We start from the raw sequence: 21720 nt of genomic DNA on the forward strand, positions 1-21720 counted from the left end.
TATCAATGCTATGATGTTTCTCATCACATATCTTGAAGATATTAAATTTGCATCAATTAGGTTCAATTAACATCAATTAGGTAAATTAGAATATTTTTGTTTATCTAGTTTCCTTATCGTGGTTGATGTAATCCCTATAAATAACCTATCAAGGTTCATGTAATATTGCTCCAAGAATTATCAATAAAATCAAATTTCTTTATGCCCAACACTCAAGGGGTGTACTTTACCATCACCTACCTTATGGTCTCCACATTACCTAGAATTCCAATGGTAATAAATAACAAGTCCTCTAGTTGCAACACCCAACTGGATGTAATGATGATCATTCCACATCTTATACCATTGTTGAAGATGGAAAGAAGAATATCATTCTTCTTGGAGCTGTACATAAGTACAAGTACTACAAATCCATTTTTCAAATCCAACACTCAATTTCTTTACATTTTTTAGTTAGAGTGTCTTTTTATGAGGAGATGTACACCATGTCTAGGCTTTACTATCATTCGGTACACAGGAGAGTGGTAGTATTTACTAGAAAGAGAGAATTAGAAGTTAGAGAGGATTATCTTCAATTCTACCATTGCAAAATTTCGCCCCAAACACAGTCGAGTTCCAACTCCAAACGGCGTACACTTGTGGAAGCTCGCAAGCATCGAAGATTCCATTTGCAAATCTTTCGGGCTTAAAGTTATTGGCATCTGGTCCCCAGATGTTTGAGTCACAGTGCAGTATAGGGATCACAGTCCAAAGGTGGATTCCTTTCGAGACAACAACATTACCTATTTTAGTTTCTTTGAGGATCTCCTATAAACACCCCATTTTTGCACTCGCCTGATTAATCAACTCGTCAACCTGATTGCAATGGTTCACAATGATGAATGTTTATTCCAATACTCTATTTGGTTACTAAATGTGTTTCAGAAATTCGGATGAAGCATCTCAAACAAATAAAACTATAGAAATCACGCTACGCTAGGAAAATATAACCCAAAAGCCTAGAAATCATTATTTTTCAGACAAAAAGAAGTTTCACGATAAAAATCACTAAAAAATGATCAAATTATCAAAATACCCCTAACCTCAAAACATCCTTAGAGCCTACATTACGCATAGGAAAATCCTTTCGAATACAAAAAAACAACAAATCGAAACAAAATGAACCATTTCACCAATTTTCACAAAATTCGACAAAATTACGAAAATGCCCATCATAAAGTTCACGATCATTTCGCACAAAAAATTTCATAAATGATACAAAATAATATTCCCATTGAATTCCTTACGAAAAATCGATTCCAAAACATCCTAGAACATTGAAAAATGACTTCAAACATAAAAAATCCTCTTCGAGGGCAAAACGGTAATTTTATAATTTTAATAATTAAAAATTCTGAAATTAATAATTAAAATATTAATCAATGTAAAATGAAATCCTAATTAAAATTAAAGTCAATCAAGTAAGACTTAAGTCAAAATCCTAAAATCTAGTCAATCAAGTAGGACTTAAGTTAAGACCCTAAAATCAAGTCAATCAAGTAAGACTTAAGTCAAAACCCTAAATTCTAGTCAATCAAGTGAGACCAAAGTCAAACCCTAACCTTAATAGAATTCTAATTAAACTCTAAAACTATCTAAAAGAATTATAATTAAACTCTAAAACTATCTAAAATAAACATAATTAAACTCTAAAGCTATCTAAAAGAAACATAATTTAACTCTAACTCTATTTAAATAGCTCTTAAAAAATAAAAAAATCTATAAATAGGGGTCTCTAAAACCTATTTTCGTATCTAAAAATAAATCCGAAGAAAAGTAGGTAAAAAAGTCTCCCTAACCTTCCCCAACCCCTAATTTTGAAGTCCTAACTCCTTACTTAATACCAAATCCCAACTTTTGCTAAAAAAACATTCAGAAACCCTTCAAAAATACCTAAAATTCCATCAAAAATTAAGAAGTACTTAGATCTAAGGAAAATATACTTCATCTTGGAGATCCGAAGTGGATCCAATAATGGAAACGAAGCAATGAATCACAAGCAAGGAATTTCTCCACCAGTTCTGAGGAACTATCGTTGTGATCATCTAGGTATTTTTCATTCTTATTTATTTATTTATTTATTTATTTATTTAGGTCTTTTAGCAATGTAGTTTTATTTTGGAAAAGTAGCGATCGACGTTTACCGGACGGGGTTGGTGCCTAACACCTTCCAACCCCGTAACTTGATCCCCGAACTTGTATTTTCTTTCGTAGATTTATGTTATTTGCCTTTTAGAGTCAATGTTTGGTTCCTAGACCGTAATAATTAGGTGGCGACTCCTAAATCTCAAAAATCAAAAGAGGATTAGCGCACCCCATGGATCGAGGGCACTTTCAGTGACAACTCCACTAGGGATTATTGAGAGCATTGCCAAAACGACCTAGTTATTTTTTACTTTATTTTTTTTTAGTTTGTTTTTTTATTATTTTTAGTTGTTTGTTTATTTGTTTATTTTATTTTTATTATTCTTGTTGGCTCAATTATTGATTATTTGTTTAGACTTTGAATATTTGTCTTTGGCATGTTATTTTTTATGGTTCAATCAAGGGTCATTTGGAATGACCCTAAATAATGCAAGATTTTAAGAAATTAGTTATATTATGGATGGAGTAACGATTATTGAAGCATGGAGTTTGTTTTTTTTTTTGTTTTTTTTCTTTTAAGCGTATGGATCTATCCGTTGACAGTATATAAAAGGGGGTTTATTTATTTCTTGAAGCGTATGTTGATCTGTTCGTAGACAAAAAAAAAATGTGTTATTGTGTGTTGTTGGCAGCAACAAAAAAAAATGTGCTGGTGTTGTTGGGTGTTGCTATTGTGTGTTGTTGTTGTTACTGTTGGGTGTTGCTGTTGTGTGTTGTGTTGTTGCTGTTGTGTGTTGTTGGGCAGCAACATATACGAAAAAAAAAATGAGTGTTGTGTGTGCTAACAGCATGTTGGATGTTTTGGCAGCAATAAAAAATTGTGTTGGCTGCGAAAAAAAAAAGAATTTCTTTTCTTTAAAATCAATTAGTTTTTTTTTTAATTTTTTTTAAAATAAAAATAAAAAAGATATTCATTACTCCAAATCTCAACAACTATCACGCTATCTTCAATTTAATTTTCATTGAAGCCTCTATTTATTTCGGGTCACCCGAAAGCATCATTGATTCGATCATAAGAAAGAGTCATTTTTTTTAGTTCATGCTGAAAATAAAAAAAATAAAAAAAAGATTTTTTTTACTTATTGATTATTTTTGTGCCATAATTTTTGCCTATTCGATGTATCATGATCCTGATTATTATATATGTTGGTATGTATGTCTTGATATGATGGTTTTGATCAATATTCATGTGATATTCATATTGTAATGTTCTGATCTGGCCCATAGGCCCATTTATTTGAAAAGGCCTCGAGCATACCCCACTTTGTTTTGCACACACCACTAGCACGTTTATTTTATTGGATTGAACATTGCATGTCCTTTATAGCCAACGTGGCACTAGTGCGTGGTCTGGTCTCCTCGGAGATGCGACGTCATTCATGAAAATTACAATTCCAGTCACGTACCTTAGGGTATATAAAATTAGGGCATCAATACCGTTTGATCAGGTGACTCTGAAAGGTATATCGATGCACCCATACTGGAGCGACCTGAGCCTTTATCCTATTGTAAGCCGCACAGTCACATGTCCCGATTGCCAACGTAGTACTAGTACGTGGTCGGTCCCCTCGTGGGATGTTAAACCATTTATGAAAGCTACAACCCTAAACTCGTACCTATACGAGATATCAAAGATATTCTAAATTTACCAATTGCACTTCTCGATCAAAATCAGTGCCTAAGCGAGATACTGCCCTGTTGTACCCTACTATACGAGGAGGATAGACTATGTCTATTCTAGACGAGAGATATTTAAGAAGGCCATTGCTAAGCATCATGCGCCACCTCTCAACTGGGGATGAAACTGGTTATTTTTGACTTCAGAGAAGTGGGTGGGAGTTTTAGATTATTACCTATACGGTATATCAAACCAAGTCACCACGTATCGTCTGATTGAGTACGCTCAAGAGGTATATAGGTGTACTTGGGCAAAGGTGGCCAGATAAAAATGCATTGCACATAGTAAGCTTAGAGTCTAGAAACCTCCCTTTAGGTCACGACTTGAACTTATCGAGGGTATTCCCGGGTTATTTATTGAATGGGACCTTGTAAATGATGAATGTATGTGAATGATGAGATCAGAATGTATGGTTGTCCTCAAGGATTAAAATTTTTTATTTTACCTGATTAAAATGGGTACACCAACTCAATAAAGAGTCCATATTAAAAAAAAACTTGGCAATGATTCATAATGACCCAGTCCATTTCGATCCAACAATCATGCTGGGCCAGGCTATTTAAATCAAAATGGAATTAAATTCTTTTCTAATTCGGGTTTCAACCCATTTTAAAAGAAATGTTTTTCTAGAAGATAACATTTTTTCAAAGAAAAGAAGGAAGGAAAAATGATTTACAAAAGATCTATTTTTTTGCATGGACCTTGGAAAATTGCTGAAATATATTTACAAAAAATTTATTTTTTACATGGACTTTGAAAATTACCAAATGTATTTTTCTAAAAAGAAAAATGACTTGTAAAAAAATAATCAGATTTTTGAAAGTTTTTATTCAATGAAAACATTATTTGTCAATAATTTTTCAGATTGTAATAAAATTATTTTCCTAAATGAATTGGTGCACAAAATTTGATAAAATCTCAGGGTTCATTTAAAATGTTACCAAGGGGTAAAACTGAAATTGATAATCCACATTTGATGGGGTTACAAGGTTATTGTAGATACGTGGATTTCGTCATTACGACGACCACATATACTAAAGTTTGGAGTCGCCACCATTCATATTGTAAGTGGGTGTGAATGGTTACCCGATGTACATTTTTCAAAAAATGACATTTTTGACATTTTAGTGACTCGCGACGGATAAAGGGTAATCAAACTTTGAGATTCGGGTAAGCGGCTCGGTTGGAGAAAAGGGAAGGTGTTAGCCACCCTCTTCTCCCCGTCAAGTGGCGGTAACCTCAAAGAACTCGGTCATTTGACAATAAAGAAAATTGAAAAAAGAAAGTGCCATGTGTCGTGCAGTTGTACCCTAGATATGGGTTTGCTTTTGGCTAGATCACATGATCATCTCATTGATGGAGATGATCCTTATAGATCCTTAGCCTTGATGATCACACATCCTAAAAATAAGATGAAGAGAAGAGGGGGATAATAGGAGAGGGATGAAGAGAGGATAGAAAGAAAGGGGGGGTATTTGTTGCACCCACCTTCTATCATTGATCTTCTTTTTCTTCTTCTTAAATTCTCTTGAGTCCTTAGGGATTTAGAAAGATTACTTTTTTTGTGGAGGATTAGTATGAAATTGGAGAAGAGATGAGGAGAAAAGATGGATTTTTGTTTTTTTTAGTAAGCCTTGGTAAAGAGAATTGGTAGGATTTTTCTTGTGATAGTGGGTACCATTTTTGAGAAGAAGAGGGTACTTATAGATGTTTGGGGGGGGGTACTTAGGGGTATAATGGGGTGAAAGGTTAGGAGAAGGGTAATGACATTCTTTTTTAAAGAGGGGGTATGAAATTTGGAGTCTTAAGGGTAGTTTTTGTAATGAAATGCCCATGGGTGAGGTTTTAATCCAAATGATTTGGATCCTACTCAAATCCATTTGGGTAGAGTGTTTGGTAGGGTGAGATGGGTGATGGTTGATGGCAGGAATGTGGATGTAAGAGGGTTGTTTAGAGAAGGAGTGTTAGGTTGGTTGAAGAACGTGAGGTGTGTCGCTTTCGGGGCATGGGTCTGTCCGAGGTTGGTAGCTTGGTTTTTGAGAGGGTTTAGGGGATGACGACATGTGGCCCCATCTGCTGAGCGGGGCGGTGCTGGGGTTGTGTTGCTTGGTTGATGGTGGTTGTTTGCTTCGCGCGCCGGGTATGGGTTAGTTCGATGCTGATGGGGGTCTGGGTTGCGCTGCTTTTATTGGACGTATTTTCCGGGCCCTGATCGATTGCGCTGTCGGCGCTCTGGGTGCTGCTGTGGGTGGTTGCTGGTGTTCGCCCCTGGTGCTGGGTTCGGCTCCGGGGTGGTGATGGGTTGCGGTGTGGGTGGTTGCTGCTGTTCGCGCCTGGGGCTCTGTTCGGTTCGGGTCGGCTCTGCGTTGCGGTGCTTTTGGCCGGCCGTGCTGTGGGTTCGCTGCCTTATTTTCTCCCCTGCTGCTGGGGTCGGTGCTTCGCTGCGGGCGGTGCCCGGGCTGCTCCCCTTGTCCCCTTTTTGCTGTTGCGCGGTGCTTGGGTTGCTGGGGTCGTGTTCCTGCGTTCCGGTTGTGGGTTGGCTCTGCCTGGGGTCTGGCTCGTGGTTTGGTGGGCTTGGGTTTTAGGCGCTTGTCGGTTATTTCCTTTTGCTGGGGTTATTTTTTGGTTCGCTTTTTGCGGGTCGGTTCGTTTTCGGGTTTGCTGCTCTGGCATCGCTTTCGGTTGCGGGTCCGGTGAAGCCCATCTTTTCGGCCCGCGTTGCGGTCTTGTGGGCTTTGAATGGGCTTAGGGTGCTTGTGACTTCGGAGATTGGGCGGTGAAGGTAGATGAGGGGTCGGCATCCCAAGTCTCACATTTTTAATTTTTTTAATTTTTTTGCATTTTTTGAAACCATTGATTTGATAAAAAAATGCCACGTGTTGGCAAATCGAGCTTTTTGAGCCCGTTGGAAAATTTTATGGAGCTTTTGGTATTTTTTTTGGATGTAAGTGTGGAGCGGTGAAGGTTGGGAAGGTGTAGGGTAGTTCAAACCCCTTTGGTGGGTCCTTTAGACCATTGGGAGGTCTTAGGGGTCTCGATTCAATCAAATTGTCATTTTTCAAATATTTGGGCCCTTGAGGCCCGTTGACCAATTTTGTCAAAAAGTTGATATTTTGAATGTAGCGAAGTGGATGGGAACATATCGGATCTTTCCATGTGGGCCCGTTAGACCTTTAGGGGATCTTAGGGGTCTCGATTTTGATAAAAGTTCCATACTTTAATGTTGTTTTTGACAAACTTCAAGACGTTGCTTTTGGAGCGTAAGAAGCAGCTTCTACCCATTTGGTAAAGTAGTCGATAGCAACGTGAATAAAGCGGTGCCTGTTTGCAATTTTTGGTGAGATTTGCCCGATGATGTCCATGCCCCAGAGCGAGAAAGGCCAAGGAGTAGTCATATTATGCAGCTCTGAAGGCGGAACATTGATCTTGTTGACGTAAATCTGGCACAAATGGCATTTGCGAACATGCTGATAGCAGTCACTTTCCATTATTATCCAGTAATATCCCATCCGCATAATCTTCTTTGCTAGCATATGACCATTCATATGGGGTCTACAGACTCCCCCATGTACGATCTCGATTAGTCGTTTTTCCTCTGCTTTTGCCACACACCGAAGAAAGATCTCGTGGTGCGATTTCTTGTACAGAATGCCGTTGCTCAAGAAGAATTACCCTGCCAATCTCTGAATGGTCCTGCGATCGTTCGACGTTGCATCCGATGGGAATGTTCGATCTTCAAGATATGCTTTGATATCTGAGTACCATGGCTTTTCTTCGGGTTCTTCTACTTCAATGGGTAAGTAATAGGCCGGCTCATCTTGAATTCCAATCTCAATTGGGTCGATGACTAGGTCTTTCGAGATACTGATCATAGAAGCGAGTAGCCAATGCATCTGCAAACTGATTTTTAACTCTCGGCATGTATGTAAATGAAATCCTGTCAAAGCATGAGCTTAATTCTTCTAGATATTCGTGGTAAGGGACCAGTCTCTGCTCTTGGGTCTTCCATTCTCTAGTCGTCTGATAGACTACTAGGCTTGAGTCTTCGAAAACGTCGATCTCATCTACTTCAAGGTCTAGTGCTGCTTTCAACCCAGCTATGCATGCTTCGTATTCAACTTCGTTGTTAGAACATTGAAATTTCAATTTGATGGCAATTGACACGTGGGACCTATCTGGTTTGACCAAGATTGCCCCTATTCCATTTTTTTTCTGATTGACTGCTCCGTCGAAGTACATTTTCCAGCCCGATTCCTCATCATCGTCCTCAATTTCAGTGAAGTATGGCTTCATCGGGGAAGTTTGTCTTTAATGGCTCGTAGTCTGGCTACGGGTGCTCAGCGATGTGATCGACGGTGGCTTGCCCTTTGATGGCCTTTTGAGTTACATAGGTGATGTCAAACTCGGATAATAACAATTGCCATTTCGCTGTGCGACCTGTTAATGCTGGTTACTAATGCACAGCAGGATGGACCCCCTGAAGTACTTATTGCCATAATGGACCCCCTGAAGTACCTATTCGAGAAACCAGCATTAACAGGTCTTACAACCAAATGGCAATTGTTATTATCCGAGTTTGACATCACCTATGTCACTTAAAAGGCCATCAAATGGCAAGCCATCGCCGACCACCTCGTCGAGCACCTGCTGCCAGACTACGAGCCATTAAAGACAAACTTCCCCATGAAGCCATACTAGTCACCGAAATTGAGGACGATGATGAGGAATCAGGCTGGAAAATGTACTTCAACGGAGTAGCTAATCAAAAAGAAAACGGAATAGGTCTTAGTCAAACCAGACGGGTCCCACGTGCCAATTGCCATCAAATTGAAATTCCAATGTTCTAACAACGAGGCTGAATACAAAGCATGCATAGCGGGGTTGAAAGCAGCACTGGACCTTGAGGTAGATGAGATCGACATTTTCGGAGACTCAAGCCTAGTAGTCTATCAGACGACTAGAGAATGGAAGACCCAAGAGTAGAGACTGGTCCTTTACCACGAATATCTAAAAGAATTAAGCTCATGCTTTGACAGGATTTCATTTACATACATGCCGAGAGTTAAAAATTAGTTTGCAGATGCATTGGCTACGCTCGCTTCTATGATCAGTATCTCGAAAGACCTAGTCATCACCCAATTGAGATTAGAATTCAAGATGAGCCGGCCTATTACTTACCTATTGAAGTAGAAGAACCTGAAGAAAAGCTATGGTACTCAGATATCAAAGTATATCTTGAAGATCGAACCTTCCCATCAGATGCAACGTTGAACGATCGCAGGACCATTCAGAGATTGACAGGGCAATTCTTCTTGAGCAACGACATTCTGTACAAGAAATCGCACCACGAGGTCTTACTTCGATGTGTGGCAGAAGCAGAGGAAAAACGACTAATCGAGACCGTATATGGGAGAGTCTGTAGACCCCATATGAATGGTCATATGCTATCAAAGAAGATTATGCGGATGGGATATTACTGGACAACAATGGAAAGTGACTGCTATCAGTATGTTCGCAAATGCCATTTGTGCCAGATTTACGCCAACAAGATCAATGCTCCGCCTTCAGAACCGCATAATATGACTACTCCTTGACCTTTTTCGCTCTGGGGCATGGACGTTATTGGGCAAATCTCACCAAAAGCTGCAAACGGGCACCGATTTATTCACGTTGCTATTGACTACTTTACTAAATGGGTAGAAGCCACTTCTTGGGTCAAGAGGCATTGCAAGGAAACAAGATGCATTGGTCTGTTGGACCATTCAATCCAATATTCATCGACATCGATGATGAAGGGTCATGTCGACGTCACAAGTACCTGAATTGGCTCGATACACAACCATTGAATTCAGTCCTATATGTCTCGTTTGGGACCATGACATCGATGGAGGATGAACAGATCAAAGAGCTCGCATTAGAGAAGTAATGTTTTTCATTTCTCATGACATATATTAACTCGTTGGGATTTCTATATATAGTTCACATGGGTAGGACCGTAGGAGGGACTTGTTGCTATTGCTAAAATATTTTTATGATTGACAAGGCATATTTGTAAGTATAATAATGTGAACAGGTGCAACTGTTGAACCATTCGGATCATATGTTTCAGCCCCAAATGTTTGGGATAAGACTTTGATGATGATGTGTTTCTTCCAAATTTTCCTCTTAACTAATGGATATATGTCTTCATTCCTTTCAGATATGCCTGTGAGCAAGTCATTGTACACATTAAGCTATATGTGTACACATTGAGGTATAATTTTTTGACAAGCGAAGTGATGAGATGCTTCCACATTGGGCTATTATGTGTTCAAGATGTTGCAGATAGGCCAACAATGGAAACTGTGGTTCTTATGCTCGGTAGCTATTCTGGCACTCTTTCCCAACCTTTACCACCTACATTTTGCGTGCATGGTAGAATGAAGTCAAACATGCCCATGAGTGATTTAACACCGCCATCAACTGTGAATGAGGTGACAAATACTGAGCTATACCCTTGATAATCGTATTGGTATATTGGAAATTACTTATTTTCTTAAGACATTATTAACTACGGCTTGCCATTGCCATTTATGGCAACAAGTATGCTTGTGCTATTATTTACATTTGGGAGGTGTGAATATCATTTAAATCATATTGGATTATATGAGTGTTATTATCATATACAAGAGTGTTCACAAATAAAACTGGATGATCTTTTGAGACATTATTAAGTTTGGGTTAAGTAGTCAATGCAATCAGGTTATTTGAGAACATGTACACCTGTCAAGTATTCTTGTCAGTTTTTGTAAATTACATTTTTTGATGCAATTGATGCCATTTTCAAAGGGAAGCAACTGAAATTATTATTTATTTAGTAACAGTTAAATAAATATTAGAATTTTGATATAGGAATGACTTTGGTTGGTTGAATGCACTGATTGTTTATGCTCTGGCTGCTTGTGAGCTTTTTCCAGCAGCCATTCAAGGATTATATTGGCGTTCACCTGCAAACATTCGTTCTTCTTCTTCTTTATTATTGTTTTAATTGTTCTTCTTTCGATAGGTTTATTATTGCTTAACTCGTTATTTAGGATTTCATTTGATAAACTAACTTGGAAAACAAATTTTATCTGCTGCTAGTAAATGGCACAGAATTGTTATTGCAAACTTTGTTTCAATCAAACAGGTGGGGCACCTAGGTGTTTGTATTGCTTGAGATCCTATTTTGGTGTCTTTTTGCATCTTTACATTTTATTGGGTCCTGTGAACAGTTAACATGGAGAGTATGGGTGGATGGCTAACATGGAGAGGACAATGAAGGCACAACTCTGGGGGACTCGAGCATAGCTGGGTACATATCAAGCAAGAAGACAATGGTGATCAATCCAGAGAATCCCATTATGGAGGAACTGAGGAAGAGAGCTGATGCAGACAAGAATGAAGCCAATCAAGGATCTGGTTCTGCTGAATTTTCTTCGATTTAATGTAAAGTTGGGTCTATTTCAATTTCAAAATATTAATTCATGAATATTGATTCAGTTTTCTCTTTTTTGTTCTTTAGTCAATATTGATGCCCATCATATTCTTATTCTATGATTTTTCTTTTGTTTTTTATTCTTCTGATTTTTTTTTAATTATTATTTCGTGATTGGTGAATTAGAGGACCGTGTTATTGTTTGTTAAACCTCCAAATTCGACGGTCATACTCTATGAGTTTTTGTTTTTTTGTTTTTTTTTAAACCCATTTTCCAATAATTTGATAGTCCAGGGCCGTCAAAAAAAAATTTCTACAAGAGAATATTTGATGGGAGGGTCCGTCAAATTTCTCAAAATTTGACGGGCTAAGACCGTCAAATATGAGCTTTTTTCACATAGTGCCTGTCACATCAGGGGGGGTAGATTGAGTATGTCACATGAGTGAGACAGATTATCATGGGTTTTTTTTTTTTCTTCAAAAATTCCCCTATAGAACATCTACATTTTGTCTCTGAAACCATTAGACAAAACCAACAACTCAGCACTCTATCAAATAATCGTATACGAGATAGATAGATAGATAGATAGATGGGGTTATATGGGCCGAAGGACTACTTATTTATATGGACCATATTTTCATGTGGCATTCAAAAAAATTGAGTGCCAGGCAATTATAGAGCATAGAATTATAAGAACATAAATTTTTATTTTTAAATTTAGGAGTTCAACACCCATCCAGCTTTCAAAGACAGATGTGACAAAATAAAAAATAAAAAATGTTTTCTATGATTTTTTAAAAAACCTATTTTAAACCATTACTTATAGAGCACTGTGGTGTCATTTAAATGACACCTACGGTGATGGTGCATTATATATTGGTCGTCATCATATCCTACAACGACTAAAATTTTAGCAGCCGCTAATATATATGGAAATAGAGATGGTTACAAGGGTTATACCATAAGCAATGGCCTGGTTAATTACTTATATGACAGTCCATGTGGCCCAAATTAGGACCTTGGTCGCTTTATATGGTCATACAACTGTCGAAAATTATTTGTATCCCAATAATGCATATCCCTATGAAACACCCCTACCTAGGAGCGGAGCTAGTAAGGAGACATCGGGGGCAATTGCCCCCACCCAACTTTTTTGGACAATTTAGGTACTCCTGAATTTTTGCTTAAATTTGAGATACCCCTACATTTTGAACCACTAACATGCCCCATTTGACCTTGTTGCCCCCACTCCCTCATCTTCCTCCAATTTTTGCCCTATTCCCCTCCAATTAACTATAAGTTTGCCCTCACTAGTAGATAATCCTGGCTCCACCCCTGCCCCTACCGTTGTATTTTATATTTTAACGGTCGAGATTATGTGTTTTTTATAAGTCAGCCTCCATGGGATAATGAAGTAATAGAGAAAAAACCACAGAAGCACAACAAACCTAAAGGTAGAAATCCCAAAAAGGTAACTTTGGTCAGACAAGGTCTTCTGAAGGGACCTTAGTTTTGAGAAAATCTCTTTTCCTTGACTGTAAGAACTTCCAAAACAAACCCTTGAGATCACATCTGCGGAGAAGTTCCTCAAGTCCTCATCAATTATAATTTCTGCAACACCACCTTTGCTTTCAATTATTTCTTCCCATGTTTTCAACAATGGCAATGCAAATTCCAACATTAGACCCACCATTCCCTACAACAAATATGTCAGATCCAAATTTACCTCTTAATGGAGATCAGACCTTGAGTCGTAAATTTTGTTGATTAATTATTTTTATTTTTTATTTTGAGGAAAGATAATTTTTATGCATATATTTATACCACATTTTCCTTTTGGAGTTTTCTCATTTCAACATTGTTTTTAAATATGTTTATATATATATATAGGGTCCGTTCAGCACCCTAAGCTTTACCACACACTTTAACAAACGTGTTTTGTCCTACATGGGTTAGAAGTTTTGGAATGGGCTGATTTTTGGTGAGGATGATCTCTATGGTGAGGAGATCATCCTCACCAAAAATCAGCTCATTCCAAAACTTCTAACCCCATCAAAATTGATTTACAAAAAATCAGCTCATTCCAAAACTTCTAACCCCATCAAAATTGATTTACAAAAAATGGACGGTCCACGATTTTTCAACATGTAAACATGGGGCTAAACATTTCGGAATGGGCTGATTTTTGGGGAGGATGATCTTCTAATCATAGAGATCATCTTCACCAAAAATCAGCTCATTCCAAAACTTCTAACCCATGTAGGACAAAAAACGTTTGTTAAAGTGTGTGGTAAAGCTTATATATATATATATGGGAAATGTTCAGCACCCTAAGCTTTACCACACACTTTAACAAACGTTTTTTGTCCTACATGGGTTAGAAGTTTTGGAATGAGCTGATTTTTGGTGAAGATGATCTCTATGATTAGAAGATCATCCTCCCCAAAAATCAGTCCATTCCGAAATGTTTAGCCCCATGTTTACATGTTGAAAAATCGTGGACCGTCCATTTTTTGTAAATCAATTTTGATGGGGTTAGAAGTTTTGGAATGAGCTGATTTTTGGTGAGGATGATCTCCTCACCATAGAGATCATCCTCACCAAAAATCAGCTCATTCCGAAACTTCTAACCCATGTAAGACAAAACGCATTTGTTAAAGTGTGTGGTAAAACTAAGGGTGGCGAACGGGACCCATATATATATATGGGAAATGTTCAGCACCCTAAGCTTTACCACACACTTTAACAAACGTTTTTTGTCCTACATGGGTGAAAAGTTTTGGAATGAGCTGATTTTTGGTGAGGATGATCTCTATGATTAGAAGATCATTCTCCCCAAAAATCAGCCCATTCCGAAATGTTTAGCCCCATGTTTACACGTTGAAAAATCGTGGACCGTCCATTTTTTGTAAATCAATTTTGATGGGGTTAGAAGTTTTGGAATGAACTGATTTTTTGTGAGGATAATCTCCTCACCATAGAGATCATCCTCACCAAAAATCAGCTCATTCCGAAACTTCTAACCCATGTAAGACAAAACGCGTTTGTTAAAGTGTGTGGTAAAACTTAGGGTGCCGAACGGGACCCTATATATATATATATATATATATATATATATAGGGCAGCGTTCAATGGCAAACTTTTTGGCAAAACATTTTTCAAAACATGAGTTAGAGGTTTTGGAATGGGCTGATTTTTGGTGAGGATGATCTCTACGGTGAGGAGATCATCATCACCAGAAATCAGCCAATTCCAAAACTTCTAACCCCATCAAAAATGTTTTACAAAAAATGGACGGTCCACAATTTTTCAACTTGTAAACTGGGGTTAGAATTTTTGGAATGGGCTGATTTTTGGTGATGATGATCTCCTCACTGTAGAGATCATCCTCACCAAAAATCAGCCCATTCTAAGACCTCTAACCCATGTGTTTGAAAAATGTTTTGCCAAAATGTTTGTTGCTGAACGGGACCCATATATATATATATATATATATGGGTGACGTTCCTACGACCCATACTGCGACTCACATTGCGACACCGTTTTTGTCTTATATGGGTTAAAAGGTTTGGAATGGGCTGATTTTTTGTGAGGATGATCTCTGTGATGAGGGGATCATCCTTGCAAAAAATCATCCCATTCCAAAACTTCTAACCCCATCAAAATTGATTTACAAAAATTGGACGATCTAAAATTTTTCAACTTGTAAATATGGGGCTAGAAGTTTCATAATGAGCTGATTTTTGGCAAGGATGATCTCCTCACCATAGAGATCATCCTCACAAAAGATCAGCCCATTCCAAACATTTTTGCCCATATAAGATAAAACACTGTGTCGCAATGTGAGTAGCTTTATGTGTCTATGGAACCCGACCCTATATATATATAGGGAAGCGATCAAAGGCCCTAAAGCAAGTCAAAATTGTGCCAAACATTTTTCAAAATAGGGGTTAGAAGTTTCGGAATTAATTGATTTTTTGTGAGCATGATCTTTATGGGTTGGGATCCAAATCCTTAACCCTGGGCCACAATTAATTCAGTCAAATGTTTTACCGAAGTGCTTTTTTTTTTTTTTTCGGAGCTGAATTGGCTGAATCAATGAGTTAACTTTTTTTTTTCTCTTATTGTGGGTATCCCCACCCTTTGGGTGAGACTAATTCCACAGTCACACACACCACCCCCTCAGAAAGTCCTACATGAAATTGATTGAGTCGAGGATCAACTGGATTCTGGAGGGTGGCCCCTACGAGTTCATAGCTTCATGGCGTTTCAAACACTTGAGTCAATGAGTTAACTTAGTTATTTGTTAGGTTGACTTGATGAATTATTTCGATCAAGTTTTGGGCCGAATCACCTCAGAAGTCAAAAAATCAACAATGCCGAGTTATGAACGGAACTATGTTTTAAACCTTTAAAGAGTCCCTTTACTTCCCTTAAAAGAGACAAAAGTAAGTAAGAATAAGAAGAAGTGAATTATTTACCTTGACTTTATCCATAAAGAAGTGGGGAGCAATGATTTTTCTCTGGTGGGCCCAAACATGGCCATTGGACCTAAGAATGCCGTTACCGAGCATAGGCCTAAGACTCTTGAATACGTGTAGAGGCTTACCTAAATCCCAAGAAAACAGAAAGGTTCATTTCCTTCACTAGATTTGGGTCATTCACGTACAAATGCTGCCTATTACCACCTTCATTAATTTTTAAAAATATTATTAAAAAAGAACTCAGCTTGTACGTAGGTGGCATATACAAACTCACATGTGTTACATAAAAAAAATAAAAATAAAAACTAGGGTACTTTATAGATGATTAAAACTTTAATAATTACTTTTAAAAAATCTTTTGAAATTTTAATTGGATAATCTAATTTTATATCATATTTTATCATTTAATATAGGAAAAATTACTAGGGACACCTTTAGAAATGCACCTTGAGTTTCAGGACGCTATCTTAACAATCCAATTAGTTAAAATCTTCCTTTTTAATGCCGACTACCCTCAATAAAATGGCTAACTCAAATCGTCGAGATAGATAGTGTAACTCATTGAGATTGACGGTTCAAATTATTGATCTCGATAATTGGAATTGTTGACTTGATGTTTCATGTTGAAACATGGAGATCAATGATTGTAACAAGGTCTATCACGAGAATTTGAATTTTTAATCTCGATAATTCATATTCAAACGTTGAGATCAAAGACCAACAATCGGGGATTTTAACAAACTCTACCTTTGACCAACTTCACACTTCTATCGAGCCTAAGGCAACAATATCCTAACCTACCGATTAAAAATGACTAAATATCAATTTAACATTTTTAACGAAAAAAAAAAAAAAAAACTTTTCAACTAAATCTCTTTGGTACGTGTGTGAAGATTATGTAATTTTACTAGAGATTGTTGTCTTATTTAAACAGTAATAGCTTAAAATAAGGATTAAATTCTAATTGTGCAATATTTTTTATATTTTTAATTAAATTTTAATTCAAAAGTATGAGTCTATCAAATATAACCCAACCTGAATACACGATTTAATCCGAATCTTTGAAACCATCAACGATTTTGATCGGAAAGAATATTATTCGTCTAATTCGTGAATCAATCGCGAATTTACTAACTATGATCAGGACCACTTACATTATTTTTCAATAATTATCTCCTTATTTTTGGATCTGAACTCTTCAAGTTTGTCGCGAATTTGGGGGTGTTTTTGGAGGGCTTTTAGGTGTTTTCTAGGCTAAAATTGAAAGAGGGATGTTAGGTAAGGAGTTGAAGCTCCAAAACTAGGGTTTATGGGATGCTATGGGGGGCTTCTAGATTGTGTTTTAGTTAAAATTGTTTTAGGTAGAATTGTGTTTTAATTAGAATTGTTTTAGGTAGAATTGTTTTTAAGTTAGAACTCTATTAGATAGAGTTATTATTTAATTAGAATTCTATTATGACTTTTGGTCTTATTTGATTGACTTTTAATGTTTTGACTTTAGTCTTAATTGATTGACTTTTAATATTTTGACTTCAGTCTTGCTTAATTGACTTTAATTTTGACTTTAGTCTCACTTGATTGACTTTAATACTTTGACTACAGTCTTGCTTAATTGACTTTAAATTTTGGAGAACCCCCTTCCATTATTTCTTTAATTCTTTGGACCCCCAAATGGAGGGGTCTTTAAAGAAATATCCCACGAACCCTCAACAATTTTACCCGAAAGTCCGATTGATCAATTTTTTAGGTTCAAAATTTTAAATTAATTTCATCAATGTTTCACTTTAATTATTTAATATTTTATTTATTAATTTCGAATTTTTTAATTATGAAAATTGTGAAATTACCGTTTTACCCCCGGAGAGGACTTTTCACGTTTCAAGTCGATTTTTAATGTTCTAGGATGTTTTAGAATCGGTTTTTCGTAAGGGATTCAATGAGAATATTGGTTTGTGTCATTTATGAAAATTTTTATGTGAAATGATTGTGAACTTTATGAGGGGCATTTTCATAATTTTGTCAAATTCTGTTAAAATTGGTGAAATGATTTATTTGGTTCCGATTTATTATTTTATGTGTTCGAGAGAGTTTTCCTAAGCGTAACGTAGGCTCTAGGGTTGTTTTGAGGTTAGGGGTATTTTGATAATTTGGTAATTTTTTAGTGATTTTTATCGTGAAGTTTCTTTTTTGTCTGCAAGATGATGATTTCTATGTTTCTAGGGTCGTATTTTCCTAGCGTAGCGTGGTTTCTAAGGTTTTGTCAGTTCGAGATACCTCATCCGGATTTCTGAAACACATCTGGTAACAAAATAAAGCAATGGAATACACATCCATCATTGGGAATCATTGCAATCGGATTGACGAGTTGATTAATCAGGCGAGTACAAAAATGGGGTGTCTACAGATGCCCCTCTTTGGCAGAGGGTTGAAGCAAACTAGATAGCAAATCTATTTTGGTAGATAGTGCGATATCTGAATGCCAAAGCTAGTGACAGTTCATTTTGCAGCCTGATTTAGCAATTCGTCGGGGTGTTCGGATCCTTGAGGGTAAAGCTCTCCCCGAATTAAAAGATTGTCAGGTCCTTGAGCGAGAGCTCTCACTGACAGTGTCAGATCCTTGAATTTTAGAGAATTCTCCCTGATTAAAAAGTGCAAGTGTGTGCACTGTGTGAAATTGAGTAAAATCTGAGTAAAACAAAACTCGAGAAAATTTGAATGATATTTGAGACAAATCTGAGCAAAAGTTGGGAGAAAGTTAAATGTTCTACTCTACCTACTCTAGGTGAAAGAGTAATAAATTTATATTTTTTTTTAGAGTCTTATTCTACCTACTCAGAGTGAAAGAGTAATGCACTAAATTTTTTTTGGGAAGTTCTACTCTACCTACTTGGAGTGAAAGAGTAATGAACTATTTTTGTTTTTTTTTTTTTTTGGAAGTTCTACTCTACCTACTCGGAGTGAAAGAGTAATGAACTAAATTTTTTTTTGGAAGTTCTACTCTACCTACTCGAAGTGAAAGAGTAATGAACTAATTTTTTCTGGGAAGTTCTACTCTACCTACTCGGAGTGAAAGAGTAATGAACTAATTTTTTTCTTTTTTAGGAAGTTCTATTCTACCTGCTCAGGGTGCAAGAATAATGAACTAAGCTTTGAGGGAACAAACGGGGGATTAACCTCGCATTTGACTTTTTTTTTTAATAAAAAGTTGGATTTTATGAAGGTCTGGTAAATATTTTAACTCTCTTTGAATCTGAGGAGTTTTCAAATTGCTATCAAGAGGGTAACCTTTAATGCAAAGTTAACCTTATCCTTTGGGGTTGAAATTGACCAGGCATCAGAACAAAAATGCCCCTAGTTTGACAAGGAACATTGCACTAGGGATAATTGAATATAATTTGAAAATAAATGCCCCTAGTGTAAGGGGGGAAACTGTACTCTTTAGAAAAAAGGAAGTGCCCTTGTTATGAAAGTTTGAAATCCTTGATTACCGCAAGCGCAATAAAGGTTTAACTTTTAATTTTGACTTTTTATATTGAAGATTTTGAGTCAGGCTCAAAGACATTGGAACAAAATATTTCTTTCTGAAATTCATCATAGAATTTGTTCTTTCTCCCCGTCGGTTCACTTAGGGACATGAAACTTTTCAGATCAATCATAGACGAGATACTTGTATCCACTGAGTCTATATTTGGTTCAAACTGGGTATTGAAACTTGATCATCCGGACTTCTGATATTTCGGCTCGGGCTACCTTTTCAGCTTCTCAACTCAACGGAGATTTTCTTTTATTTTTTGATAGCTCTAAGTTTTGCCTAGATTGCCTATCCAGGTTTTCAATCTAGCGAGCATGCTCTAGCTTTTGCCTAGATCGCCTTTTTAAGTTTTCGATCTAGCGAGCTTACAATTTTTTCTTTTTTCCTTGCTTTGATTGTTGTCAAGGTCATCCTTTCAGATCTTCAACCTTGCGAGCTTACCTTAATTTTTGCCTAAGCCGCCCTTTTTGGGTTTTCAACTTAGCAGATTTTTTTCTTCTTCTTCCCTTCTGAACTTCTGGAGTTGCTGTCTTATCATGCTTTGCTATCTTCCTTGACTTCTCGCACGGTACTTAGGAGGACTTTCATGGGTAAGCTTAGGACTAGGTATAAAAAGAAAGGGATTTTGAGGCTCAAAAACCCAAATGCCCCTTGTGTGACATTTCCTTTTAAATTATTTTCTTTTTCCTTGAATTTTCTTCCCCACTTTGACAATTTTTTTCTTTTGAATTTTTTTTTTTTAGATTTTTTATTTGTCGGGGAATCTATTTTTATTTTTTTGATATGGTCGGGCCTGAAGTAACTTCTCCGGTTGCCTACGTACCCCAAAATTTTGGGATCAGACCAAAACGTAGTTCGAATATTTTTCCCTCCCTTAGGTTAGGTGATCGGGCTAAGAAAGAAGAATGCATAATTTTTTTCTTTTTGAAAAGGCTGCGAAAGGGTTGAGAAAGGATATATTGAACTGGGTAATAAGAGAATTGATTCGGCCAAAGATGGCCTCCTTAAATGTAGTACCGTTTGATTTGGTCAAGGTTGGTTGATTCTAGTAATTCGATTCCATCATGATCTTGAAGTCTAACAGTTTTTTCAGATAATATTTTCTTGATGATTGAATCTCTCCAATTGAGTTCAAACTTTCTATGATCGAGAAGAATACTCAAAAAAAAATTTTGGGTAGTCTGATGCTTAGATCTTTGACTTATAAGTGATGAATTTTGACTTTCTTGTCAAACATGCAAGTGACTCCTCTCCATTGACAGACCCAATCTGTTTCTAACAATTAACTTCTATCAAGACCTTGAGATACAGGATTTTCCCTTTTAACCGGTAAGATTGCTTCCATATCATACTAGAGTGACTCTAGTAGAAGACTGTATTGAAGTGTAATATGTCCATAATGCGAATGGTAACTTTTCTGGCCAATCCCGGTGTGATATGTGATTGACACATTTTCACGATAATTGTCTTGAGATTTTTACTGGCTGCTTCAACTATTCCATCGATTTTAAAATTCCAGCACTGATACATTTTATGATCCCTCCTCTGACTATGTTAGTCAATTCTGGTTTGTATATGTGGTGTTCTCATAGGATGGGTATATATTTCATGTTGAACAACACTCCAAATTTAACTGACATATCCTCATAGGACCATGTAAGCAAGTCTTTTGAATTTTCTGAATAAATTCATCATCTCTTTGTGATCCTCTGGGGATAAGTTAGTTCCAATATGAATTTCTTGGGAATTATTTTAGTTCCTCGGTCAATGACCTTTAGTTCCTCGAGCAAGACATTTATCTTCTCATTCAAGAGGGGGTTCCTTATTAGAGGAATTTCTCTTTGAAGCCAGTTATTAGTTAACTCGTTAATGCGCTCAAGGTATTCAAAAATTTTCTTTATTCAATTCAGAAGGGGCGACAGACACCTCTATAAACTCGATGAACTAACTTGACTCAATAGGAAAGAGTAGACTCAATCTAAGGAAGACATGACCTTGCTGAAAAAAAGGACTCGAGCTAACCCAAATGACTCATGAAAACTTAAGACAAGTACCCACACGAGTTTGATTAGGACTGAGGACTGAGATATTGCTTATAACCGGTAGGATTGAAACACTATGATCTTCAAAGAACAACTCGACGATGTTGAGAAATTTTGAGGTCATTTCTGACTGTTGATTTGATATTGACGTTTACTCTAACCGACCGGATTTACAACCCTAGCTAGACGATGGACGATTGAGCTTAGACACCATGATAACCCTTGAACCTCTTTAAAGGTGAATTTAACCAATTTCAGTGTCACCCCCTTGATAACATTTTAAATGAATCCTGAGATTTTATTGAATTTTGTGCACCAATCCATTAAGCAATTCATCCATTCA

General features: G+C 36.9%; 1 pseudogene; it reads right to left on the minus strand.

Moving 5' to 3' along the window:
* Nucleotides 1–449: 449 nt before the first annotated feature.
* LOC147386623 (cytochrome P450 714A1-like) overlaps nt 450–21720 on the minus strand; it is a 61811-nt pseudogene continuing 40540 nt past the window's right edge.

Source organism: Akebia trifoliata, chromosome 14 (assembly GCF_017979445.1).
Source record: "Akebia trifoliata isolate Shusen 1 chromosome 14, ASM1797944v1, whole genome shotgun sequence".
NCBI classification, from domain to species: domain Eukaryota; kingdom Viridiplantae; phylum Streptophyta; class Magnoliopsida; order Ranunculales; family Lardizabalaceae; genus Akebia; species Akebia trifoliata.